At 37.6% G+C, this 23,761-nt stretch overlaps 1 protein-coding gene across 8 annotated transcripts in view; it reads left to right on the top strand.

The window, feature by feature from the left end:
* The window catches only part of LOC139156879 (dystonin-like), a 400,586-nt gene that overhangs the window by 6,533 nt on the left and 370,292 nt on the right, over positions 1-23,761 (top strand). The gene's annotated exons all lie outside the window — the stretch shown is intronic.

Raw genomic sequence — 23,761 nt, 5'->3', positions numbered from 1 at the left:
GCATAGTGAAATTCATTGTCTTCTTTAAAAAGCTGTTTTTATTATCTTATGACATGCAAATAAAATTGTACATTATGCTAGATATTCACTTGTCGTCAGTAGATTTCTTGGTAGTAATATTTAAAGCAGTGAGATTGAGATAATGCAATAGTCTTCGGAGAGGGGTGGCATACAAATCTAATAAATTGAATTGAATTGAATAACTATAACCAATATTTATTGCAAAACTCAAACAGTTTGTGGGCCCCTGCTCTTTTATAAATTATAACAACAGCTCTTTGTGCCAGCAAGTAGTAAGAGAAAGTCTGGAAGATTGTACTCACATTAAGCAGGCTTTTAAGTGATGATAGTTAGCCTTTTTAGTATTCATTATAGAAAGAAAAAAAATCCCATCCTCATATTCAATCTGTACTAGTTATAGTAATCTATAGTGAGTCACTTAAAATATATGGAGCATTAAAAGGTGCTTGATGATTTCTTCGTGTCTATAATCAATTGTACAGTATTCCTGCAATGATGGACCATGTGTTACATCTAACAGTTAAATAGCATTAGGCTTCAATTAGCCAAGTTTTTGCTGGATTGGTTATAAAGGAGGAATATTGTTATTGTGGTTCTCTGCTTTAGTGATAAATACTGAGCTATTCAGTGTGATAGTTCTAATCCTGTTTAACACCTTTTTAAAAATTTAAATTTTCTTTTCAATTTCTAAGTTATCAAATTATGATAGTATAATTAATGTATAATGAAAATATTTAAATTTTATAAATTGTAAATGGTATGGCAATAAAAAACTGCAATCCTTTGTATGTTTACTTGAAATTAAGCCTTTGTTTACTGTATTTATATTAATTGCTTCATTTAATTTATCTCTTTATTACTATGTAAGAATTCTCTGCATTTCTAGTCAAAGATTCTGAAGCCTTTGTACCACCCTGATTTTTATGTAGATTGCGCATATATACCCATTGATCAATTATTTTTCTCAATTTATGTTGAATCCTCAGGAATTACAGAAAGTCCTACAGTTGTGAATCACTTGGACACAATTATGAAGGCATTGCAGTGGGCCTTACAACTGGATACACATTCACTGTCTAGGATTTTACTTTCCTGTTATATTTGTCTAAATATTGATGGAATGTTTTTTGCTTCTAACACACGGATAGGTCAAAAAGAAAGTTGTCAATCCAAATCCACTTTCTATTAATACTAAAAGTTGCAGCCATGCCAGTTCAGTAGACTCAGAATAGCACTGTGGTGTGGCTAGAGTTAAAGTAAACAGAAAACATATCTACATTGGCAGAATACCAAAGAACTGGGGAGATCTCTTGCTGAATTTAGGGATGTGAAATCCATTGTGTACCCAAATTATAGATTGATATTGTTTCTAGAAATTGTGAGATCTGTTACTTTTCCTAGATAGGATATGCACTGTTCTCCCAAGGACTGTATGAGGCAGGCACATTATGTCTTGACATTTGAAAGATAGAAGAAGCTTTACAATGATAAAAAAAGAACAAGGATTATCTAGCCTAAAGCTCAGCAAATCCTATTCTCTTTCTTCTTCTTTTTAAACGATGGATCAGTGTGGTTATGGATGACTTTATTTGAAAGTTTGTGAAATACTGTCTAAGTCACTTGGAAAACATCCATAGGCTTTTGGACTCACAAAAATGGAAAGAAATGGAAAAGTCATTACAAAATAATGTAAGCTCAAGCCATTAGTATATCATTGATGACTTCACTGGAATAACGTTTACTCTGATTTGGAATGGTTACTGACCCAATCTACAAAGAAGGGCTATAAGGCATACTATCAATAAGGAATGGCATTTCATAAAATGTTGAATATACTTATACCTTGTACAGTATTGTGCTATCTTTCATCAAAAAGATATGAGGTTTAGCTTCTGCTTATGCGTTCAAAGATACAATCATATACTTGTTTTTAAAAATCTCCTTAAAGTACTCTTGCACATTATCAGAGTAGTAGGTTTTGTGCAGCCCAGCTGTTAAATACTATAACTAGCAGTGTCAGCTGTAGAAACTTGACTGTTGATCTTGTGGTTGAGAATCACATGACAATGGATAAGATTAGCAAATGACTACTGTATGATTTCAAAATCATATTCAATGAGGTTTGATAGGCTACTGATATTTAAGATGGGTACCACATATGTACATTTCTACAGTTGCTTTAAACATAAAACTTAATGTCTGTCTTCAAACATTGCTAAGTAAGATTTAATTGTGGTAGTCTATACCATAATTAATGTCATGTGATATTAAAGAGCTATGAAAGATGTATTGGGATTCATAATCAATTGCTTGCATCCTATACATTAATATTTTTGCTATTTTATACATAGAATCTCTAGAGCGGGGATGTCAAACTGGTGGCCCATGGGCTGGGCGCATTATACACAGGCCACACCCACCCCACCTCCCCAAAGTGAAAAAAGTCACAAAACATCACGTGTCAGCAATATGTTGCAAGTTTGACACCCATGCTTTAAAGTTTCTGATGAAGAAAAACTGACTACTGTATCTCAGAATTAAGTACAAGCACAACCACTTATTCATGAACAGAGAATAGCTGCTTTGGTGTTTCTGAAAATGGTCCAAAGTGATGCCTTTGCTTTTTCAATGCTACAGTTTACTTGCCTTTTTTCTTTAAAAGACAATATTAATTTCTCATTGGTCAAAATCAAAGTGACAGAACAAGGGACTACTGTATATTTAAATTGTGATATAACTAAACCATGTCTTGAATGTTACATTTAGCTTAAAAATCCCAATAATCTCAGACTGTATTCTTGACAGTTTCAATAGGGAAGTAGAGTCATGTGAAAATATGTGGGCATAGATTTTTTTTTAATTTGCAACACAATTGCATGTACTTTTCATTCATTCACAATGTATTTATTAGTCATACATGCCCTTGAACTGAAATAACGGTTTTATCATGAGACCTGAACCAGTTATATTGAAATGACCGAAGCTTGTTAATTGAATTTGTTCTCCCCATTCATAGTTGAAGATGAGAACCAATCCAATTTTGTTGAAGAAATGCACCAATTAAAAAAAGTTTATCCTTCAAATGAGCTCACATTTAGAAAATGTTTTCTTTTATAAATCTGTGTCTTTTGAATAAAACGTTTAATCAAGTCTCAGTTGATGGCCTTGGCAATCTGTGATCTCTCAGTTCATTCCCCACCATTAAATCTGTAATATGAGCATAATATAATAATCTGATAAAGTCATTTTAAAGAATTAGTGAGATAAGGATTTTGCTATCCAAAGCAAGAGACTAGCAAACATGGAATTAGCTACTAACCCATCAAAGGTTTATGCCCTCATTTGATGACAGGACCTTCTGATGTTCATATATTGATGCTGATTTCCTCCAAATGTTTATTTTGAATAATATAGACTTTATTTTGAATAGTGTGGTGCAAAGGGATAAATTGGGAATAACAGGAGGGACAGGGTTAGAAGGACTATGAGGAGGTTCTGGTGAGGGATACCTAACATGAAACTGAATTACTGTGGGTTCATGTTCACTTTATTTTTAGAATCTCAGAGATCCTTTTAAGGTTTGCATTGGATTGAATTTGGATTCCCCCCTCCCCCAAGGTTTGAATTGGATAATGTTTATTATCTGCCTTGAACATTTAGCAAAATCATCATATAAATAATACAGGTAGTCATTGACTTATGACCAGAGTGGAGTCCAAACTTTCTGTGGCTAACTTGAGTTTTGCTCCATTTTATGAGCCCCACTTGCCACGGTTGTTAAGTGAATCACTGTAGATAGTAACATGGTTGTTAAATGAATCTGGATTCCCTATTGACCTTATTTGTCAGAAGGTTGAACAAGATTATCATATGACTCTGGGATACTGTAACAATCATAAATACAGTTCATGCAATTTTGCCAAGGGCCAAATGTTGATCATGTGATCGTGAGGATGGTACAAAGAAGTGTTAAAAACATAAGTCACTTTTTTCAGTGCCTTTGTATTTTGAACAGTCACTAAGGAATGGGTTGTAAATCAAGGACTACTTGCTAATTACTATTTCCAATCTATTGATCCTCCCGATTGCATTTAATTAAAAAATGTTTATATAAGACATCATTAATATTTAGCTGAAATATACATTTACCTGCTTGATGGGGTATATTTTTTTGTTCCTGTTATTACTTGGAGGCATAATAGATATTTAAAATAACTTGATAAGCTGATTCCACAGTATATTCTCATGATATTTTCTCATAAATTTCTGTTAAAATTAACTCTGTGGGTAACCAGATATAGTGGTACCTCTACCTAGGAATGCCTCTACTTACGAACTTTTCTAGATAAGAACTGGGTGTTCAGGATTTTTTTTGCCTCTTCTCAAGAACCATTCCCATTCCAGACTCCCATGGGCCCAGTAGGCCTGAAAATCTGCTGGCTGACATGTGCATGCGTGCCAGACCTGAGCTCGTGTGCCCACCGATATAGCTCCACGTACCACTTGTAGCATGCGTGCCATAGATTGGCCATCATGGGCTTAGTATGATACATTCAGTCAGAGAACTAGGCACTTCATTTAAGTGATAAAGCCCAACTGATACAAGTGAATGCTGAACTTTCTCCCCCACTCATTGTCTGAAGCAACAAAATCAAAAATACCTTTACCTACAGGGTTAGTAACTTAAAAGTATATTTTCCTATAATGTATACCTGTAATATGTTTTAAGTTAAGTGCATTTATATGAACTCTTGGTTAAAAGAGTAACATCTATGAATTCATATTGTTGCATGCCTGGAATATTTTTAAAAGAGACAACGCCTTGGGTTTTTCCCCCTTTGGATTAGCTTGATAATCAAAGCTCACTGGACAGAATTCTTCCGCAGGAAAATTACTGCTGTATTTCTTGGAGGTTTAAAAATATTCTTCTAAAATAAAAATGAGACTCCTTTTTTCTGTAATTTACATTGATGACTTAATACTTTGAAAGTCAAAGGTGAATGCCCAGCTCTCTTTTTGAGAAATAATTCTGTAATTATGCATACGCAAAGATATCCATTGGCATTGATTGTTTTCATAGATAACTGGAACAACCTGAAACAATAGGTTCAGGTATCATCTAGATAACAAACTTACAACTAAAGATTCCAGCCATTGATGTATAATAGATATTTTACATTGCAGTGATATTCTTTGCCTGCAACCTTTTTTTAGAAAAAAAATCTTGATAGCCTTGGCAATGTGAGATCTCATAGCATGATTAGGAATGAAATGGCAGAATATGACTGCAGAACATGATCTGTATAAATGTGCTGATTCAGTTAAATCAAAGGATTAGAGTAAGCAAGCTTTTTACTACATTTAATACCTGGTAATTTTGCTTTTGTTTTATTTATAAATAGGTGCTTAAAAAACAACCGCAAAAATGCATGAGCTGCCTGTTGATTTCTTTAAATGATTTCTGTGATGGGGCTGAAACCTCGTTACTCTAAGATGAACTTACAGTAACCCAGTTATGCTGGTTGTGACATTTTATACCAGTTGGAGCTAAAATTAGCTGTGTTCTTCATTTGTGAGGAGCAGGCAACAGACCTCTGTGTGCATGGCTGAATTAGGATAGCCTTACCCAGACCTATGGCCTTTTCTTGGCCATACAGATTGGGAATCTGTGCATAGGGCTCTCCATACATGCAAGTTGGAATGATGATTTATAGAACACACACATGTGCAACTCAGTTTTGACTAAATGAAGGTCACTATTTGTTCTGTCTGGGTGCCCCCAGACTTCAACACCAACTGGAAAAAGCAGCCAGACACGCTGGTAAAAGCAAAAGCACTTTATAGTTTGAAAAATAAACACAGAGAAAAACCTGTTCTTCCCAACAGGCAGGCTATGAGACTTCACAGCAGAGTCCTGATGGCCGGACAATACAGCAGACTTCTTGCTGGCACACCCACCACTGTAGAGAATAAGACCCACACCTTTCCCCCCCAAGGTTTCAGTATTCAAAGTCACAAACCAGAATTCCAAGACGCCAAAGATCACAGCCAGGTCCCAGGACTCCCAAAGATAATACTCCACAAGCCAGGAAGGGTGGGTCTGCCTTTTCAGCCTTTCCAGAGAGCACCACACCCAAACCCAGCTGTTGCCTCTTTAGTGCTGAAAGTACCTGGCTAATTGTCCCCTTCGTTGTGTTGCTCTTCTCTGCCGGAGATCGATGATTGCTTGTGCATTTTCATCTAAGGAATCCAGGCTGCTTGCTGGGGAGAGCTCCCTCTCGGGGGACTCTGGCTGTCCTCCCTCTCCCTCAGCCTGAGATTCCTCCTCCCCGTCTGCCTGAACCTCCTGTTCCTCATCCTCCCCCTCTGAGCAGGAAGCCGGCAGAGGATCAGCCGTTCCCTGAGGGGCCTCAGACGGAATCACAACACTATTGAATTAGCACAATAAGAGATTTAGTATATAGAACCATTCCTTATGTGATTGACAGATACAGTACTATCATAGCACAATTCTGGTATGGCAGTAATGAAAATACAGATGGTCTAATAATTCTTTTGCCATGGTTACCCTCCAAGTAACCATATTTGTGACTATAACACCTTAGCACAACAAAAATAGCTTAATTATGACTAATTCAAGAAAGCATAACTCCAAAAATAATAATCTAGTTGCAAAGATCATTCATGATGATTATTGCAAAACAAATGCTAGATGTGCCTATTTTAGGCAGAGCGTTCATTGATTTTCATGATAGCAACCACAAGATTAATCATTTAGACCACTTCATAGGGGAGATAAGTGGCTTATTTTATACTAAGATTAAGAGAACATAAGATGGTGTTCTATCTGGAAATAGTCTGGTAAGATTAACTATGAGAATATCTAAAAACAGTGTTGGCTGAGAAAAGCATTTCCTGATTTATACTGTAGCTTGATATAGAGTGGGGGTGTCAGACTTAAGGCCTGCAAGCCGAATGCATCCCACACAGTGGTGGGTTTCTACCGGTGCAGTCCAGAGTACCGCACCCGTAGGAACCCACTGATGATGCAATTTTCGGCAATTTTTTCCCAGCGTCTCCATATCGGAAGAAATCCTCCTGTCCGCCTTCGTCTTAATGATGACCGTTATTCTTCATCTAGTTGCAAAGTTCATTCATGACGATTATAGAAAAACAACTGCTAGGTATGCCTATTTTAGGCAGAGCGTTCATTGATTTTCATGATAAGAAGATTAATCTGCTTGTATGTGCTTGTAGTCCTGAGCATGTGGGGAAGTGAAATCATGCAGTGGGACATGTGCGCGGATGAGCACAAGTAGCAAAATTTAACTGAAATTCACCCGTGATCCCATGGGATGCTTAGATCTGGCCCACAGGGCTGCCCTGGGAACAGTGAAGGACCATCCCGCGGTGCCTCCGCCTGTGAAAAAGGAGCTTGGGATGGTTGCACACAGCCCTCCTGAACTCCAATTTCACTAGCAGAGTCCACGGCCACCAACGGCACCCTCAACATGTGTGACATCAACCCCAGCCACTCCCACTCTGGTCACACCCATCCTGCCCCCCTGAGGTCAAACACAACCCTAATGCGGCCCTCAATGAAATCGAGTTTGACAGTCCTGATACAGAATCAAAATGTGGAAGAAAGTTGGAAAAGAGCCATTTTAGTATGAAATATTTCTTGCTTTACAACTACATTAGGTCAATCATATTACAGAAATTCTGAAGTTTTGCCTATACAGTACTGTACTTTTTCCATTTCAATAGGATAACCGTATAGTCCATATTTTACATTATAGCTTATTTTCTATTACTACACACATGGATACCATAATTTCCGTTGTAATCTTTTCTTCCTCATCCTGTCCCTACTTGCTAACAAGTAAAAAATAAATTCATCAAGTGTTACAATCAACATTTAAAGCAGTTGCAAAATTAAGACACTTGAAAGACATTTGAAATAAGACTGATTGCTTTAACGAATAGCACTGAGGCGTTGCAATTGCAAATCACTTTGATAACCATCTTAATCTATAACTGCTGGTAAATCTGTAATTATTGTTTGAATATGTTGTTTCAACAAGGCATTTAACATTTACATACCACAGATCTTAAAATGGAATACAGTGTTCCCTCGATTTTCGTGGAGGATGCGTTCCGAGTCTTCCCGCGAAAGTCGAATTTCCGCGAAGTAGAGATGCGGAAGTAAATACACCCTTTTTGGCTATGAACAGTATCACAAACCTTCCCTTAACACTTTAAACCCCTAAATTGCAATTTCCCATTCCCTTAGCAACCATTTAGATTATTACTCACCATGTTTATTTATTAAAGTTTATTAAAAAAAATATTTATTAAAGGCGGATGAAAGTTTGGCGATGACACATGATGTCATCGGGCGGGAAAAACCATGGTATAGGGGAAGAAACCTGCGAAGTATTTTTTTAATTAATATTTTTGAAAAACCGCGGTATAGACTTTTTGCGATGTTCGAACCCGTGAAAATCGAGGGAACACTGTAATGCCAAGTCTGCAGTGGGGTGAGGGAGTCTCTAGAACTCTGGTTCCCAATGTGGGGCACATGTCCCAGAGGGGGGGGCATTTGATTTTTTTGGGGGGGAATTAAAACCTTGTTTAAACCAATTAATGGCCTTTTAGGCTTCCTCCGTGTGAGTAGGAGTTCAGTTTTTGAATAGTAAGAATTATATGTTGGGGGGGGGGATTATGTGTCAGGATTTTAAAGAGGTGGGGCATGGCCCAAAAAAAAAAAAAGGTTGGGAACCACTGCTCTAGAATATCGATGTAATGGGTGGAAAAGTTCTTCTCCTTTTTACATGCATGCAATTTGCATGGCAACGTGTAAAAGAGACAGAGTTTCACTTGCCTGGTCACACCTACCATTTTGATGCCGTTCATTTCCAGGACTTACTGTTGAATTGATTAAAAGAAACATTTCAAACTCACTGTTGAATTAGCGTAGGATATTTAGTACAGTGGTACCTCGTCTTACGAACGCCTCTACTAACGAACTTTTCGAAATACGAACCCGGTGTTTTAAGATTTTTTTTGTCTCTTCTTCCGAACTATTTTCACCTTACGAACCCAAGATTCCGCCGCCTTGATATTTACCAAACTGTTGAATTGAATCTCAACCATTAACAGCATTGTAGTTCTGAAATATGCTCCTAGGACAAAGCATGTGTAATATCACCAGATTTTAAAAAATGGTTACTTTTAGGAAGTTATCATTTCAGAAATTGCACTCTCTGATTGGAGTCTACGGAGAGGGGCGGCATACAAATCAAATCAAATCAAATCAAGTAATAAATAAACAAACAAACCAACCAACCAACCAACCAACCAACCAACCAACCAACCAACCAACCAATCAATCAATCAATCAATCATGGATCATGAGCCGCCCCGAGTCTACGGAGAGGGGTGGCATACAAATCTAATAAATTATTATTAAATTATTATTATCATAATCTCTCTTACCTAGAGCAGCCTACTTAGATTAGTCTGACTTTGCAAAGATTTGCCGGTTTTATTTTTCCAGTGAGTCAGAGATGTTTAAGTGCCAGCAATTGATTTTATTACGTTTTAAGTGCATCGGAGCAGGATAGCAGCCACTAGCAATGTTCTAACAGGCTAGCTTAGCCTCCTACTTGGGAGAAATGTTTCTTCTTTGCTGGTTCTTAATGGGTGCCCTGTGTGCCTTTTGAATCATAAGAATTGTGGGTTTGCAGCCATATGTTGAATGGATAATTGTTACTTCATGCATCAAGGATTTCTTTATGCATTCTTAGAAATTGCAGCGGCGTGTTGTGAACAAGAAATATCTTATGTTTTGACTTTATGAATCTGAAACATGAACGTTTTACATTGTTGGTAACTATGCAATGCCCAAGAGCATGTAAGGAATGCATTTTAAACAGAAATGGGGTATGTGCTGGGGTGGTGATGGTGGTGTTTCTTTCTCTCTCTCCCTCCCTTCCTCCTTCCCCCCCCCCATCCTATACTTGCTCCTTGCTCTCAAAAACCAAGCATAAAAAACCAATTTTATATGACGTAAAAGTTCTTGTTCTCCTGTTTTTATAATTTTTAATTCACTTATTTACTATTAGGTTTCTTTAAAATCCTGCCTTTATTTTTTTTTATAAATAACTGAATATATTAGACATATATAATATGTCTTCCTTCTCCTCCCCCCCATACTTGATCAAGTATAGCATAGATGGGCTGATAAAAATCGCACTTTAAATATGGAAAGGCATAGCAACATTTATTCTTCCTTAGGTTAGATCTTAATTTCTCTCCTCCTACTGTAGTTTATATAGCTATTCAGGGAATAATGTATTTTTTAGAATATTTAAGTTAGCATTTCTGAATTTTGGGATACGTTTATTGGTCAAGAGATGATAATTAAATGGACGGGAGAAAACTAATCAAGTTAAGATCTGGATTTCATAGACAGGAAATATAGCTGACTTAGGATACAGTAAAGTTTTTAATGTTCATCAGTTATGTTTAATGACATACTGTGATGCTGATCATTTTCTTAGTTTTTGACTTTTATATCAATGTGCAAAAGGCTTCAGCTGTGCAGCCCTTAGGCTACTAATTCTCATGTGGCTCTTGCAACAGCTTGAGTTTGAGACGCCTATAGAGAGAATGTGGGAACAACGGATCTTTCATAGAAAGGTATGTGGACAAGAAATGAATATTGTACATGGCCATTGAAAAGAATTTTAAAATCCACTGTAAGAGTCTGTGCTTTTTAAAATGTGCTTGATATATTTTATTTTATATTTAGAAACTACCCTTAAAGTTTACAGTATAGTATTTAAATATTTTTAAATAAAATTAAATCCTTGAAATGCCCGTTGGGGTTAACATTTCAATCAGAAAATGCTCTTGAATATGAACTTTTCTTGTAAATATTTGTTACAAGTGAGTAATTAATCCTTTTAGGTGTTTGCACAATTAATAGCAAATGATGCTCGCCTGGATGAGCATCAATGGGTTTCATATTTGGTAATTGCTTCTTATTCAATACATCTTTGGCATGGTAAAATACAGAGATAAAGTAGTTTCACAGTGGCCAGCCAAGGAGAATTATGAGTTTTTCAGCTGCCTGGAAAGTAAGAGCTGTGGTGATGACAAATGGCAACGATTCTAAAGAAATTGATGCTGCTGAAGATTACAATTTTGTCTTATCTGTCTCTCAGGGTTCATTTTACAGATTTTAATAAAAAAAAAACCAAATGAATCTCAGGGGAGTCAAAGTAGTTTGCAAAAATATACTCCCCTGAGATTCATTTGGTTTTGATCCTGATGGCATCCTTGGGAAGATCTGAATTTTCTCTTCTGTAGAAGCCTGAAGTTTGAGTGTGTCTTTTGTTGTTGTTTTTCTTGAAATGAGCAGGCCTTCGTGGATTGAGCTAGATTGTCTTCCGGTGCAATCATCGTATCCTTGTGCCCTTATTGCTTATTATTACTATTTATTGCTTTTGTTGCCTGTTAATCTTATTTTCATCTCCCAGAATCACAGCTGGGAGTGGATGGTAGATCAATTGAACACTGATAGTCTTTGACTTACAATCATAATGGAGCCTGCCTATTATAGTTGTATGTTGCAAGAGCCATTAAACAAAGCATCTCATTTAATGACAACCTCCCATACCTGTTCTCCCTAATGCAATTCTTAAATGAGCATGGGGGTCATTTAATGGTATATGGAGTATCATTGAAGACCTAGCACAGGCCCAAGCCTGACTGTCCTGGGCCTCCCAAGGCCTCACCACCCCTGAGGCCCTTAGTGCTCTGCTCCCTATCCTTCGGGGTCCCCTTGGTCTGCTCCCAAGCAAGCTTTTCACCTAGGCAAGGGAGCCTACAGCTGGTCAGCAAAAGTAACTGGCACAAAGAGGGTATTTACACCCCGTTCCCATCCAGCCATCTGAGGGACGTGCAGGGCTCGGCCTGATTCTCAGCCATTTCCAGGGCCCAGCAACAGCAAACATACAGTAATTTTTGTTTTTGCTGTGATGTGATGTGTGACTCAGCTTTCTTACAGGGACTGCTGGCCTCATGGCAAATTTCTGCTATTTTCTTAGGAACGTATTCTTTGCCAGACTGCAAGGAGCTCTGGTTTTTTTAAAGGAGGTTTTATTTTGTTTGTAGAGGCCTCCAGCAGGTACAACTCCATGGACTTACTCCCAAATGCCCCTCGCATATCACTGTCACAATTTCGAACAATTATTGAACTAATGGTCATAAGTCGAGAACTACCTATAATAGAAAAGGCCTTTTGAACAATAGAAAAAAGGAGGCTAGATTAAGCAAATCTGAACTGAGTATAGGAGCAGTTTAAAATCTGTTTTAATGGGAACCAATAAGATGCACCCATGTATAAGACGCCCCAGGATTTCAAAGATGTAGTTAAGTAAAAGGTTTTTGTCCTCCCTGGCCTCCAGGAGCTCTCTGCAAACCTCCCAAATCTTCTGTGCATACAGTTTTTCACAAAAATGGGCCTGTTTTCACCCATTTTTTTTTCAAAAAATGATGTGCACAGAGGTTTTAGGAAGTCTGCAGAGTGCTTCTGGGGGCTGGGGGAAGGCAGAATTGCCCCTATTTCTATGAAAATAGACTGTTTTTTGTAAAAATGGGGGCATTTTTGCCTTCCCCCAGCCCCCAAGAGCACTCTGCAGGCCCCGTACCCCATTTTTGCACCCCATTTTTGCGAACAATGGGCCCATTTTTCTCAGAAATGGGATGTGGGGGCAGGGCTTCAGAAGGCCAAAAATGGCTGCATTTAGCATGTAAGACACATTTCCACCCTCTTTTAAAGGGGAAAAAGGTGCATCTTATACTCCAAAAATACGGTAATCACCTGATTAATAAATCCCATAATTGTCTTTCCTTGGGTTTCCAACCATAGAGTCTTCGTCAGGGAAAAATATGAGAAAAGTATGAGTAAGTACAGATAATTCTCGACTTACAACAGTTCATTTAGTGACCATTGAAAGTTACAATGGCATTGAAAAAATGTCATGTGACCCTTTTCCCCACGACCTTTGTAGCATTCCCATGATCATGTGATCAAAATTCAGATGCTTGGTGACTGGTTCATACTTATGACTGTATCTGTACCTCAAGCTCATATCGCCTTTTGCACCCTTCTGACAAGCAAAATCAATGGGGAATCCAGATTCACGTAACAAACCAGGTTACTAACTTATCAACTGCAGTGATTTACTTAACTGTGGCAAGAAAAATTGTAAAATGGGGCAAAGCAAATGTCTCACTTGACAGAAATTTTGGGCTCAATTGTGGTGGTGGGTTGAAGATAACCTATACAGTGATACCTCATCTTACAAACGCCTCGTCATACAAACCCAGGGTTTAAGATTTTTTTGCCTCTTCTTACAAACTATTTTCACCTTACAAACCCACTGCCGCCGCTGGGATGACTCGCCTCCGGACTGCCGTTGCCAGCGAAGCACCCGTTTTTTCACTGCTGGGATTCCCCTGAAGCTCCTCTCCATGGGAAACCCCACCTCCGGACTTCCGTTGACAGCGAAGCACTTGTTTTTGCGATGCTGGGATTCCCCTGCTGAGATTCCCCTGCAGCATTGCAAAAACACAGAAGTCCAGAGATGGGGTTTCCTATGGAGGGGAACCTCAAGGGAATCCCAGCAGCACAAAAACAGGTGCTTTGGCTGGCAAAAGGGGTGAATTTTGGGTTGCACGCATTACTGTAATCGCTTTTCCATTGATTCCTATGGGAAACATTGTTTCGTTTTACAAACTTTTCACCTTAAGAACCTTGTCCCGGAACCAATTAAGTTTGTAAGACAAGGTATCACTGTACTAAGAATCTTTCTCACTGAAAAAACACATTGCAGTTTTTCTATTTTATTATTTTTGGAAAACCTCTTGAGTTTCTGGGCAATGCTAGGAAAATATCTGGGAGGCTGACAGGGAGCCCATTTTTTCAGCATAATGGATCTTGCAGACAAATGGTAAAAAACAATTTAGTTTTGAAAAATATATAATTAATATAAATATAAGAGGCAAATATACTGAAGATAAGGAAAATACCAAAGATCCATATCAGGTACTCCTAGGATTAGTAAATGTTATGAAATTATGCTGATGATTTTTGTTTAGTGTGGCAGAATTCTTTTTAGAGAAGACAGAAGATAAATTTCTAGGGAAAATAACTGCTGCATTTAATAATGAATGGAATATCAAGTTACATTAAGCCTTGATATTTTTTCTTTAATTTGTTGAATGAAGTAGAATTAGATAGATTTACACAAAACTGTATTTAAATAATTCTGCAGAATTTTTATAATTTCAGTAACTTGATTATCAAACCATACTGCTCAAAAGTCATATACTGTATGTCACATTAGGCATATCAACCACACTAGTCTGTTAGTGTGAGTAGGACTACTCAGTCAGACTCTTAGGTCAAATAATCACACTGGAGCCCAGAGTCTCTTGAAAACTCAGTTTGAGAATTCTGGGAATTCTTGCTGCATGCAAAGAGGATTAACAAGGATTAGCTTTGCCTTTTCTGGATTGCAGAGTTCAGGGTGTCCAGCAAACCTGGAAAACAGGGAAATCAGTGAATTATCAGGGAAATCGGCAGTTCGAAAAATATCAGGGAATTATCAGGGAATTGGAATAAATCAGGTAAAACCCCCAAACTATTAAAATGTTTAAAAGTCAGGAAAAAATCATTAAAATAACCCCAACGGATCGCGCTGCCTGGCAGAGTCAAGCAAAAATGAGCGTAAGTGTGGCAACAACTTGCTTGCTCAGCTACTAATATTTATCCACGGTTTAGCCATTTAGTATGATGTCATCTACGAACCGCACATTAACTAGATCGCAAGTTACAGGGAAATATCAGGGAATTTCAAAATGCTTTTCCCCTGGATACCCTGAGAGTTGTACTTATTGAAATTATTTGTTCTGCATAAATATTGCAAGAGTTGTGTTTTCATTTATCCCTGGGTTCTCCAGGGAGTAGATTAAAGGTTTCACAAAGACACCGGAGCTCTACCCCCTTTCAGAATATCTAGCTACTGAGAAGCAAACCCTACTGAATTCAATAAATGTTCTCAGCAATACAGATTTAAGCTTGCTTTAAACAGCACTGCATAGATTTGAGTTTTATATATGTTGCTATATGTGGGGCATCCATTTCTTTCAGTTTTAGCATTGGAGGTAAAGAAAGGACAGAGATACATAGAGCATATAATGCTCCATCATATACTATTTGCACCACTGATCTTAAGAATTGGTTTAAAGCAGTGACTTTCAACCTTTTTTGAGCCGTGGCACATTTTTTACATTTATGAAACCCTGGCCCACATTGAGAGGGCGGGGTGGGGGGGGGTGCTAAAAAAAGTTTGGACAAAAAAATTCTCTCTCTCTCTCTCTCCATCCCTCTTTCTCTTCCTTCCTCTCTTTTTTGCTCTCTCTCTCCCTCCCTCCCTCTATGTCTTTCTCTCTCTCTCCTTCCCTCCCTCTGTTTCTCTCTCTCTCTCTTGCTTGCTTTCTCTCTCTCTTGCTTTCTTTTTCTTGTTCTCTCTCTCTCTCTCTTGTTCTCTTTATCTCTTGCTTTCTTTCTCTCTCTTGCTTTCTTTCTCTCTCTTCCTTTCTTTCTTTCTCTCTCTGAGCTTCGCGGCACACCTGACCATGTCTCACGGCACACTAGTGTGCCCCGGCACACTGGTTGAAAAACACTGGTTTAAAGAACAGTAGAAAAGATAGAGACCAGATGTCTCTACATTTCACCACCAGATTCAGGAATCTAAAGGGTTGGACTCCAGAGACTGGATGATAAATTTAGAGTAGGAGAGGCAGCAGATGTCCATTAAGAATCTAGTTATTTATTTAAAAAATAGAGTATATAGCCAGAAGCAAATGGTCATCAGAAGCACACCTGACTTAATGTTTTTAAAATCTTGGAATACCATCCACCAAGTCTTCTTCCAAAAGAAACAAGTTAATTTCCATCTTCTTACATATATCTGTGTGTGTGTGTGTGTGTGTATGTGTGTGTGTCATATGTTTTTTGCTGAATTTGAAAATTAAGGGACAATTTCCGACACAAAATATATATATAAAAATGAGCAGAACAGCTTAATTTTTCTCTCTCTTCAGAATTAGGGAAATATGAAAGTGATTTTATAAATTGTTCGATCAACAGCCAAGGGAGAAGTAAAAAAGTTATTTTTGTACATTCTTTTGTAGATTGTCGATTGGAAAAAGAGAGAGGAGAAAGAGAAATGTTTCTCATTACATCAGGTTTTTCTATTTGGAACATAACCCATTTGTGGTGATTTTTCTCAAGTTACTACAATATAAACATTTCTTTGATCATACACGCCAAATATGCATTGTTATTAATGCCAAATAGTGTTGTTATTAATGGTTCACAGGCATGGAAATAGTGCATTATGGTGCTTCTTTTTCCTAGTTTCATCTACCCCATCTTCAGCTTTTTACTAAATTGAAAGCATCAATTTGTATTGTTATTCTCCCACAACAAAAAATAAAACAGTTGCTGATTCATTGACTTTTATCTATCTACTCAAACTAAAGCAGTATGGCAGTTAAGAGTTACAATGGTTCACATACTGTATTTTAGATTACAGAAATTATGGTTTGAGCACGACAAGAAAATTGTGGTTTTAGAAACCTAAATTTACTTATTTGGTTTTTGCAATAAACAGTATTATTCTTGAGGTGACAATGTGAAGATGTTCCTGTCTTAGTATTGCAAGAAATAGGATAGTCATTTTGCATTCATTTCAGGAATCTTTCTCAGGCAAGCTATAGATATTGTCAACTACATATAAGAAAACACCGATAATTTTGTTTGCTGCTTTTAGACCATATTAGTATTTCAGAAAATACTTTATAGTATCATTCAGATATGGTAACCCCTGGTTTGTTTAACACTGATTTATTGATTAAACTGCAATTGGCTGCTCTTACACTGTAACATGCTAAGAATCAATAATGCATATGTAGATTTAGCCATTGAGTGAGACCATCAGTCCATTAAATATACTGTGATTTATACCTACTATAATGTATACTATATTTCTTAGGTTTCATTTTTTTTAATCTAGAGAACCTCAAGGTTTAATTAGCTCCTAGCTACCTCTAATAGATTTTTAAATATTTTTCCCACATTCCAGATGAACAAAAATATTAGTTGTACATGGTCAAAAATTATCTCCAGAATAATATTTAAAGTCCATGTCTTCCAGCGTATCTGGCAAAAAAGATCAAAGAATGGATGACAAATCTCCCTTATTGTATCACATGTGGCAATTTGCAAGATCAAATACTGCTATTAACACCAGTGTCTTCCCTGTGTATCCTGCAAGCATGTTGTCTGAGGATTCTTATGGTAGGTGTTGTCTAGCAAACAATTCTGTAAAGTTTTCAGAAAAGCTGTTTTATACTTTGGAAGTATGGTCTGAAATGTTTCAAGAACCGATATTAAAATGTTTCAGAACTGTTTTCATAGCTTTCAGAAGAAATAGATAACACACCAGCAATAGAAGGAGATCTAGAATACAAATTATGTTCATATATTTCTAATAAGAAATAGATGAAAGGGTTTCTTTCCTGTGGACTTACTGTTAAAGTTTTGTACTTTTGATAGGTATCTGTATCCTCTTGTTATGGAATCTGTTCATCTTGCACCTCCTGAAATAAACAGACTGGCATCAGTCTCTTATTGATCAGATTGTTTGTCCGTTACAGATCTGGACCCTCTGATCCACATTGCCCAAGTGAGAAGTGGGAGGAGGGAAGAAATAGGATACTGTATAGAGATATATTTTTCACCATGGCATCCTCTGGAGAGGCAAGGATGGGGTAGCTCTAGTCCTGTAACTCTATGACTGAGTTGTAATATTTTAGGACTGCCTCCTTGCCAGTGGTCCAGTTTTTCAACACAGTCCTAGCTCTGAAGGACACTCTATAGATTTCCTCTTTCGATAACTTTAGATCAGCATTGCCAGTGAAGAAAACTCCCTGAATTTTTTTTTTATTTGGCCAAAGGCAAATCTTAGTTTCTCATTCACATTGGATGCTGTCAGATCAATCAGCTGTTTGGCAGTGCTCTCCACCACTTGCAGGAGGGGGCTTGGTCTCCTTAGTCATCCGGCAGAACTGGCAAGGCTCTGGCCAAGCCATGATTGGCCAGACTGGTGGCTGCCATCAAAATCAAAGCTAAGCTGAAAGCCCAAAAGTAGGCATCTAGTGCTGAGGAAGCGGCTGCTAGAGAGCACCAGAGGGCGCATGTCAGAGAATTTGACTGAGCTAAGAAAGCGGCCTTAGAACAAGGTCTGCCACTAGTTCAACCTTTGGCCATTCCTGGGAGGCCACGTCAACCTCTCGCTGGGCCAGCGTAGCAGCAAATTGACATTTGCTCTCTGCCTACCAGATCCTAGTCTCCCTTCAAGGGGAATGATTACGTCACCTCTCAAGTGGGCGTGTCTGCCCAGCTGGTAGGCGTTCCCATAGAAGAGGATGCTACCTTGGGGGCACAGAGGCGGGCTCTGGAGGCATCTTGCACCCTGATGGCCACAGGAATCCATCAGGGAGGTTCTCTTTTTAAGTCTCTTCTTTTAAAGGCCCACAGCATGGCGCGATTGCCTCAGTACTAGATGCCATTCCCATCCCTTTGTTTTTTTGGACGTGATCTAGTGACAGCGGATCTCGCTTGCGGCCACTTTGGTACAAAAGAGCTTGTGCGTGTTTCCCTTGAACAGAGTTGTTCTGCGGTTTGATCCTGCCTTTCTTCCAGAGGTCAATTCCTTGTTTCACTGGGCACAGGTATTGATTTTGCCAGACCTCTGTCCCAGGCCATGGCATGCCTTGGAACAGATCTGGTACTAAGTGGATGTGAGGCGGGTCCTTCACATTTGCATCTCCAGAACCGCTTCCTTCGGAAGGCTGAATCTCTGTTCGTGTCTTTTCAACAGTCAACTCTAAGCCACAAGGTGACACCTTCTGCGGTGGGTCATTGGCTTCAGGCTGCTATCACCCATATCTATGCGATTTAGGTGCTCCCTGTGCCCCACGGGGATCACTGCTCATTCAACAAGGAGCACGGTTTCATCCGCTGCCTGGGCCACCCAAGTTTCAGTGCAAGAGATTTGCATGGTGGTGACCTGGCCATCTCCTTTAACATTCATCTGCTACTACCCCGTTTCCCCGAAAATAAGTCACCCCCGAAAGTAAGACATAGGAAAGGTTTCATAGAATTGCCTAATATAAAACATCCCCTGAATGTAAGACACATTCCTGAATGTGTCTTACATTCGCAACATTCCTGAACAGAACATATGTAACACTGCTGTCCGTAAATTGCATCCCCAAATGCTGCATCAATTAGTTTAAAAACACATCCAATACACATCCAACATGCGGCTGTGTGTTTGGATGCATTTTTGCTGCAGCAGGATACAGGATACAAATAATTGGAAAAAAAATAAGACATCCCCTGAAAGTAAGATGTAGCACATCTTTGGGAGCAAAAATTAATATAAGACGCTGTCTTATTTTCGGGGGGAAACGGTATAATCTAATTCTCTTGCTTCAGCGGAAGTTGCCTTCAGCAGGAGAGTTCTGTCCAGCATCAGCTTCATTTTGAACTGGACCATTGGCAGGGAGGTGGTCCTAAAATGTTACATCTCAGTCATAGAGCTGGAGGACTAGAGCTACCCCATCCTGGACTCTCCGGATTGCCATGAGAACGGGCGTATCAGGAAAGCCCAATGCCCTTTTACATGTATATTTAATGTAATTAGGATTTTATTCATTATTTAGAAATGGTTTATGCATTAATGAAAGCAGGATTGTTGTAAAATCCCACACAGAAACAAAAGGCTAGAGCTGTGATCTTGGGACATAGACAGATAACGGAAACCAAACTGCTGTCCTTAGAGTATGAACAGAATGGTGTGAAAGGAGGAAGCATATGGAACACAATGAACGCTATTGTTTACAGAAGTGAATGATAGCATTGGGAAGGATAGAACCCCGATTGTATATGGAGGAATGTAAGGGCACCATCCAAGGTCACCCTCAGCGTTTAATCAAAGACATTCCAGTGTAAAAGTCACAATGTAATTTACAATATTTTATTTATCTTCCCTATGTAGTGTAACAAACATATATATCTTGTAATCTGGCTTTGTTCTGGACTCTTCTTTGTATACTTCTTTAGTGAGGAGCTCAACATTTACAGTAGTCTGTACATACCAGTAAAAGATGCTTTGTTGCATCTTTATTATCTCCAGTCACTTTGGTTTTTAAATTAAATGGTTTTTCCCCCCCACTACAAACTACACTCAGAAGCATTTGCCTCAAAAAATACAGGTAGTCCTTGATTTACAACCATTCGTTTAGTTATGGTTCGAAGTTACAATGGCAAAAGTGACTTTTGACTGTTTTTCCACCCTTATGACCGTGGAAGTACTCCATGGTCACAGACAGGATCAAAATTGGAAGTGGCATGTATTTTTATGACCGTTGCATTGCCTCAAAGTCATGTGATCACCTTTTATGAATTTTTGACAAGCAAATCAGTGGGGAAATTAGATTCACTTAACCAAGTTACTAACATCTTTGGTGATTCACTTACTGGCAAGAAATTTTGGAAAATGGGGCAAAACTCTTTTAACAACTAATTGTGGTTGTAAGTCAAGGACTACCTGTAATCCCTGGCATTTGGTCTACTCTGCTTTCTTATCTACCAGTAAAAATAGGGCATATGAAATAAAATACAACTCAGTTTTGAAATCCAATCAAGCCTTATTGATGCTTCGCTTCTCCTTATTTTCATTTGGACCCAGAGCTACATTTATTTTGTTTAATAAAGGGAAGGGTAGGTAGCGCTTCCTTTTTTGTGACAGAGGCTGAATAACAGGAATAATTTGCTAATAGTCAAAACCAAAAATACATTTATTTCATTTAAATCCTGTTTTCATTTTACACAACTCCACTGGTGTACATAATAAGACTCCTGCCCCCACATCACTTTGGGAGAGGTCCAAAATCACCAGCTTTCATGTCTAAGGAAGGCCTGCAAGTCACAGTCTCCCCTTTCTAGTCCAATGCCTTATCCCAAAACAGAAAATTGCCGCTTAAAGTTGTGTGTGATATGTCCCTTCAGTTGCTCGCTGGCTGCAGAACATAAAGAGAAAGCTTCTGTCACAGGATTTTAAAATTGGGTTGAGAGCTGCAGACAATTAGGCCAAGGGACTCAGGTGACCGACTGCTGAGTTTGCAGCCTAACTGTACTGTAGCTTTCAGGTAATAACTGGTCAAGCTTGCATTATTTATATTAAAAATATTTACTGACCACAAAATTTATATATAAGATTAACCTTAAAAATAATTAATATAAAAATAGATTATTTTACACAGATTTTTAAAAAACACAAAAAAGGGGCAGGGTTTTGAAAACAGGTTGCTACTGTACACATGGAAAATATGTATGCCGCCCCGAGTCTTCGGAGAGGGGCGGCATACAAATCTAAGTAATAAATAAATAAATTAAAAGAAAATAAACTGTGTGACATTCTGCTTAATGCCATTACTCTGACATTTGCTCCTGTTTTCAGAGTAGCTAGACCGACAGAGACCTTTTAGCACTCTGTCCTATGTAATTTAAACTGATGCTCGGTCAGCAAACACAAAGAGGCATGGCTGGCCCAGTTTTAAGTAGCTGATATACATTAAAAAAGAAGAAGTAAATATTCAATTAAAAGTTTTCAGCAGCTCACATTGTTCAGGTGTTTGATGTACAGTATATGCTTGGGAACTGTGGAGAAAATCAAACTGAAAAATTCATCTTAGCATTTTCAATGGGTTCTCTGTAAAATTTAAGATAGAAATATTTGCCTGTACATTGTTTTAAAAATATGAATGGCCCAGTGTTTGGAGGAATATTAGAAAAATTGTTTAGTGTAGGTATGAAAATGCTAGATTAGGAACCAGGAAAAACTATTAGTTTATAGACACAGGAAACCGGCTTGGCGAATCTATCTATCTATCTATCTATCTATCTATCTATCTATCTATCTATCTATCTATCTATCTATCTATCTATCTATCTATCTAATCTTATCTACCTACCTACCTACCTACCTACCTACCCACCCACTCATACAATAGCAGTTTTTTTAAGTTCTTATTTTTTATATCTGATATAATGAAGATTATAGTGTCTCTCATTTATTTTTCAGTTATAGCAAAGCTGTGGTGTTGACAATAAGAAATAAAATAAAATAAATCATTTGAGGAATTGTTTTGGCTAATTAAAGAATTGTAAACAGTTGCATTTTTGAGAACTTTGGAGAGAAAAAAATGCAGCTGCTGTTCAAGCCAGATCTGCACCAGATTTCATTCTTACATGAAATGAAGGAAGGTTATATAAATAGATAACATTTTGAGCTGCACAGCCTATCACATAACCATATCTCTGCTTCTTACATGTTGGCAGATACATGCTAGCTACACACGATAAATAACAGAAGACTTGTAAAACTGTTCTTTGATTTTAAAAAAATGGTTTCTTAATTCCAAAATGATGCTAGTTTTTAAGAAAATAAATGATGGATTGCAGCATACAATGTTGGAAAACAGAAAATTCTGAGGAATGTTCCATTCTCCTCTATTCAAAGCCATTTTGTGGAGTTTTTGGAAGCTCCAGAAGTAAATCCTTGGAATTGGGGGCACCTTGAGGTGTTCTGGAGATGGTCTTAGCCCTGAAATTACCCCATTTAATTCCAAGTACCATGACTGGGGTGTCCTGAATAATTTTCTGTTTGAAAATTGCAAAGGAAATATTTTCATTCCTTAAATGATGCATTTTATTCATCCGTATTGGGAACCATTGCCTTTGAGTACGTTGTTATTAAAATCCTGTACCTGAATTCACCATACTTGGTGCTTTTCAATCCAAATCACCATACAGCCTGTTTTTATTGCTTTTTAATTAACACAAAGAAAAAATAAAAATATAAAACTAATAGTAATGGTTATTTATACATTATCCAAGAGAAGATAAAAAAACCACCAGTGCATACTTTTTTTCACAAAAAGTAAAAGAATGAAATAAATAAATAAATAAAAACAAACAAATAAATAAAAATATATAATGTGCTATTGTAATAATAGGTACAATTCTACATATTCTTGTCTAAATGCAAATATTATTTAAATATGTCTATAGTTTAATACAAATACCTATGGATTTATATGACAATCCTTTTTAATAACAATCCTTTTGAACCCATTGTATTGCTATGAAAAAGTCCCATATTTCATTCTACTTGTCTATACAATCTATACATCTATGGGCAATCTGCTCTTAAGTGACAAGTGCAATCAACTCTTCAATCCATTAAGTAAATGGAGCCATGAATTTATCTTTCAGTGCTGCAGTATCAATCTTTTAGCCACAGTAAGGGCATATAGAACATCCGTTTACATTATCTGATTCTCAGATTTCATGTACTAGTTACAAAAGGTTATCCTATTAAAGTGTTAGCTTTTGTCACACAGTGGTATTTATAAATCACAACTTTGTCTCCGAACTTGGTAAATATAGAATACTGTATTCTAAAACTTGTGTTTTAAAGAAGCATTATCCTTATTATAACCCCAATAAAATGCCATTTTTAACAGT

The sequence above is a fragment of the Erythrolamprus reginae genome, chromosome 1 (assembly GCF_031021105.1).
Source record: "Erythrolamprus reginae isolate rEryReg1 chromosome 1, rEryReg1.hap1, whole genome shotgun sequence".
NCBI classification, from domain to species: Eukaryota; Metazoa; Chordata; class Lepidosauria; order Squamata; family Dipsadidae; genus Erythrolamprus; species Erythrolamprus reginae.
This window is presented reverse-complemented; position numbering and strand designations above follow the sequence as displayed.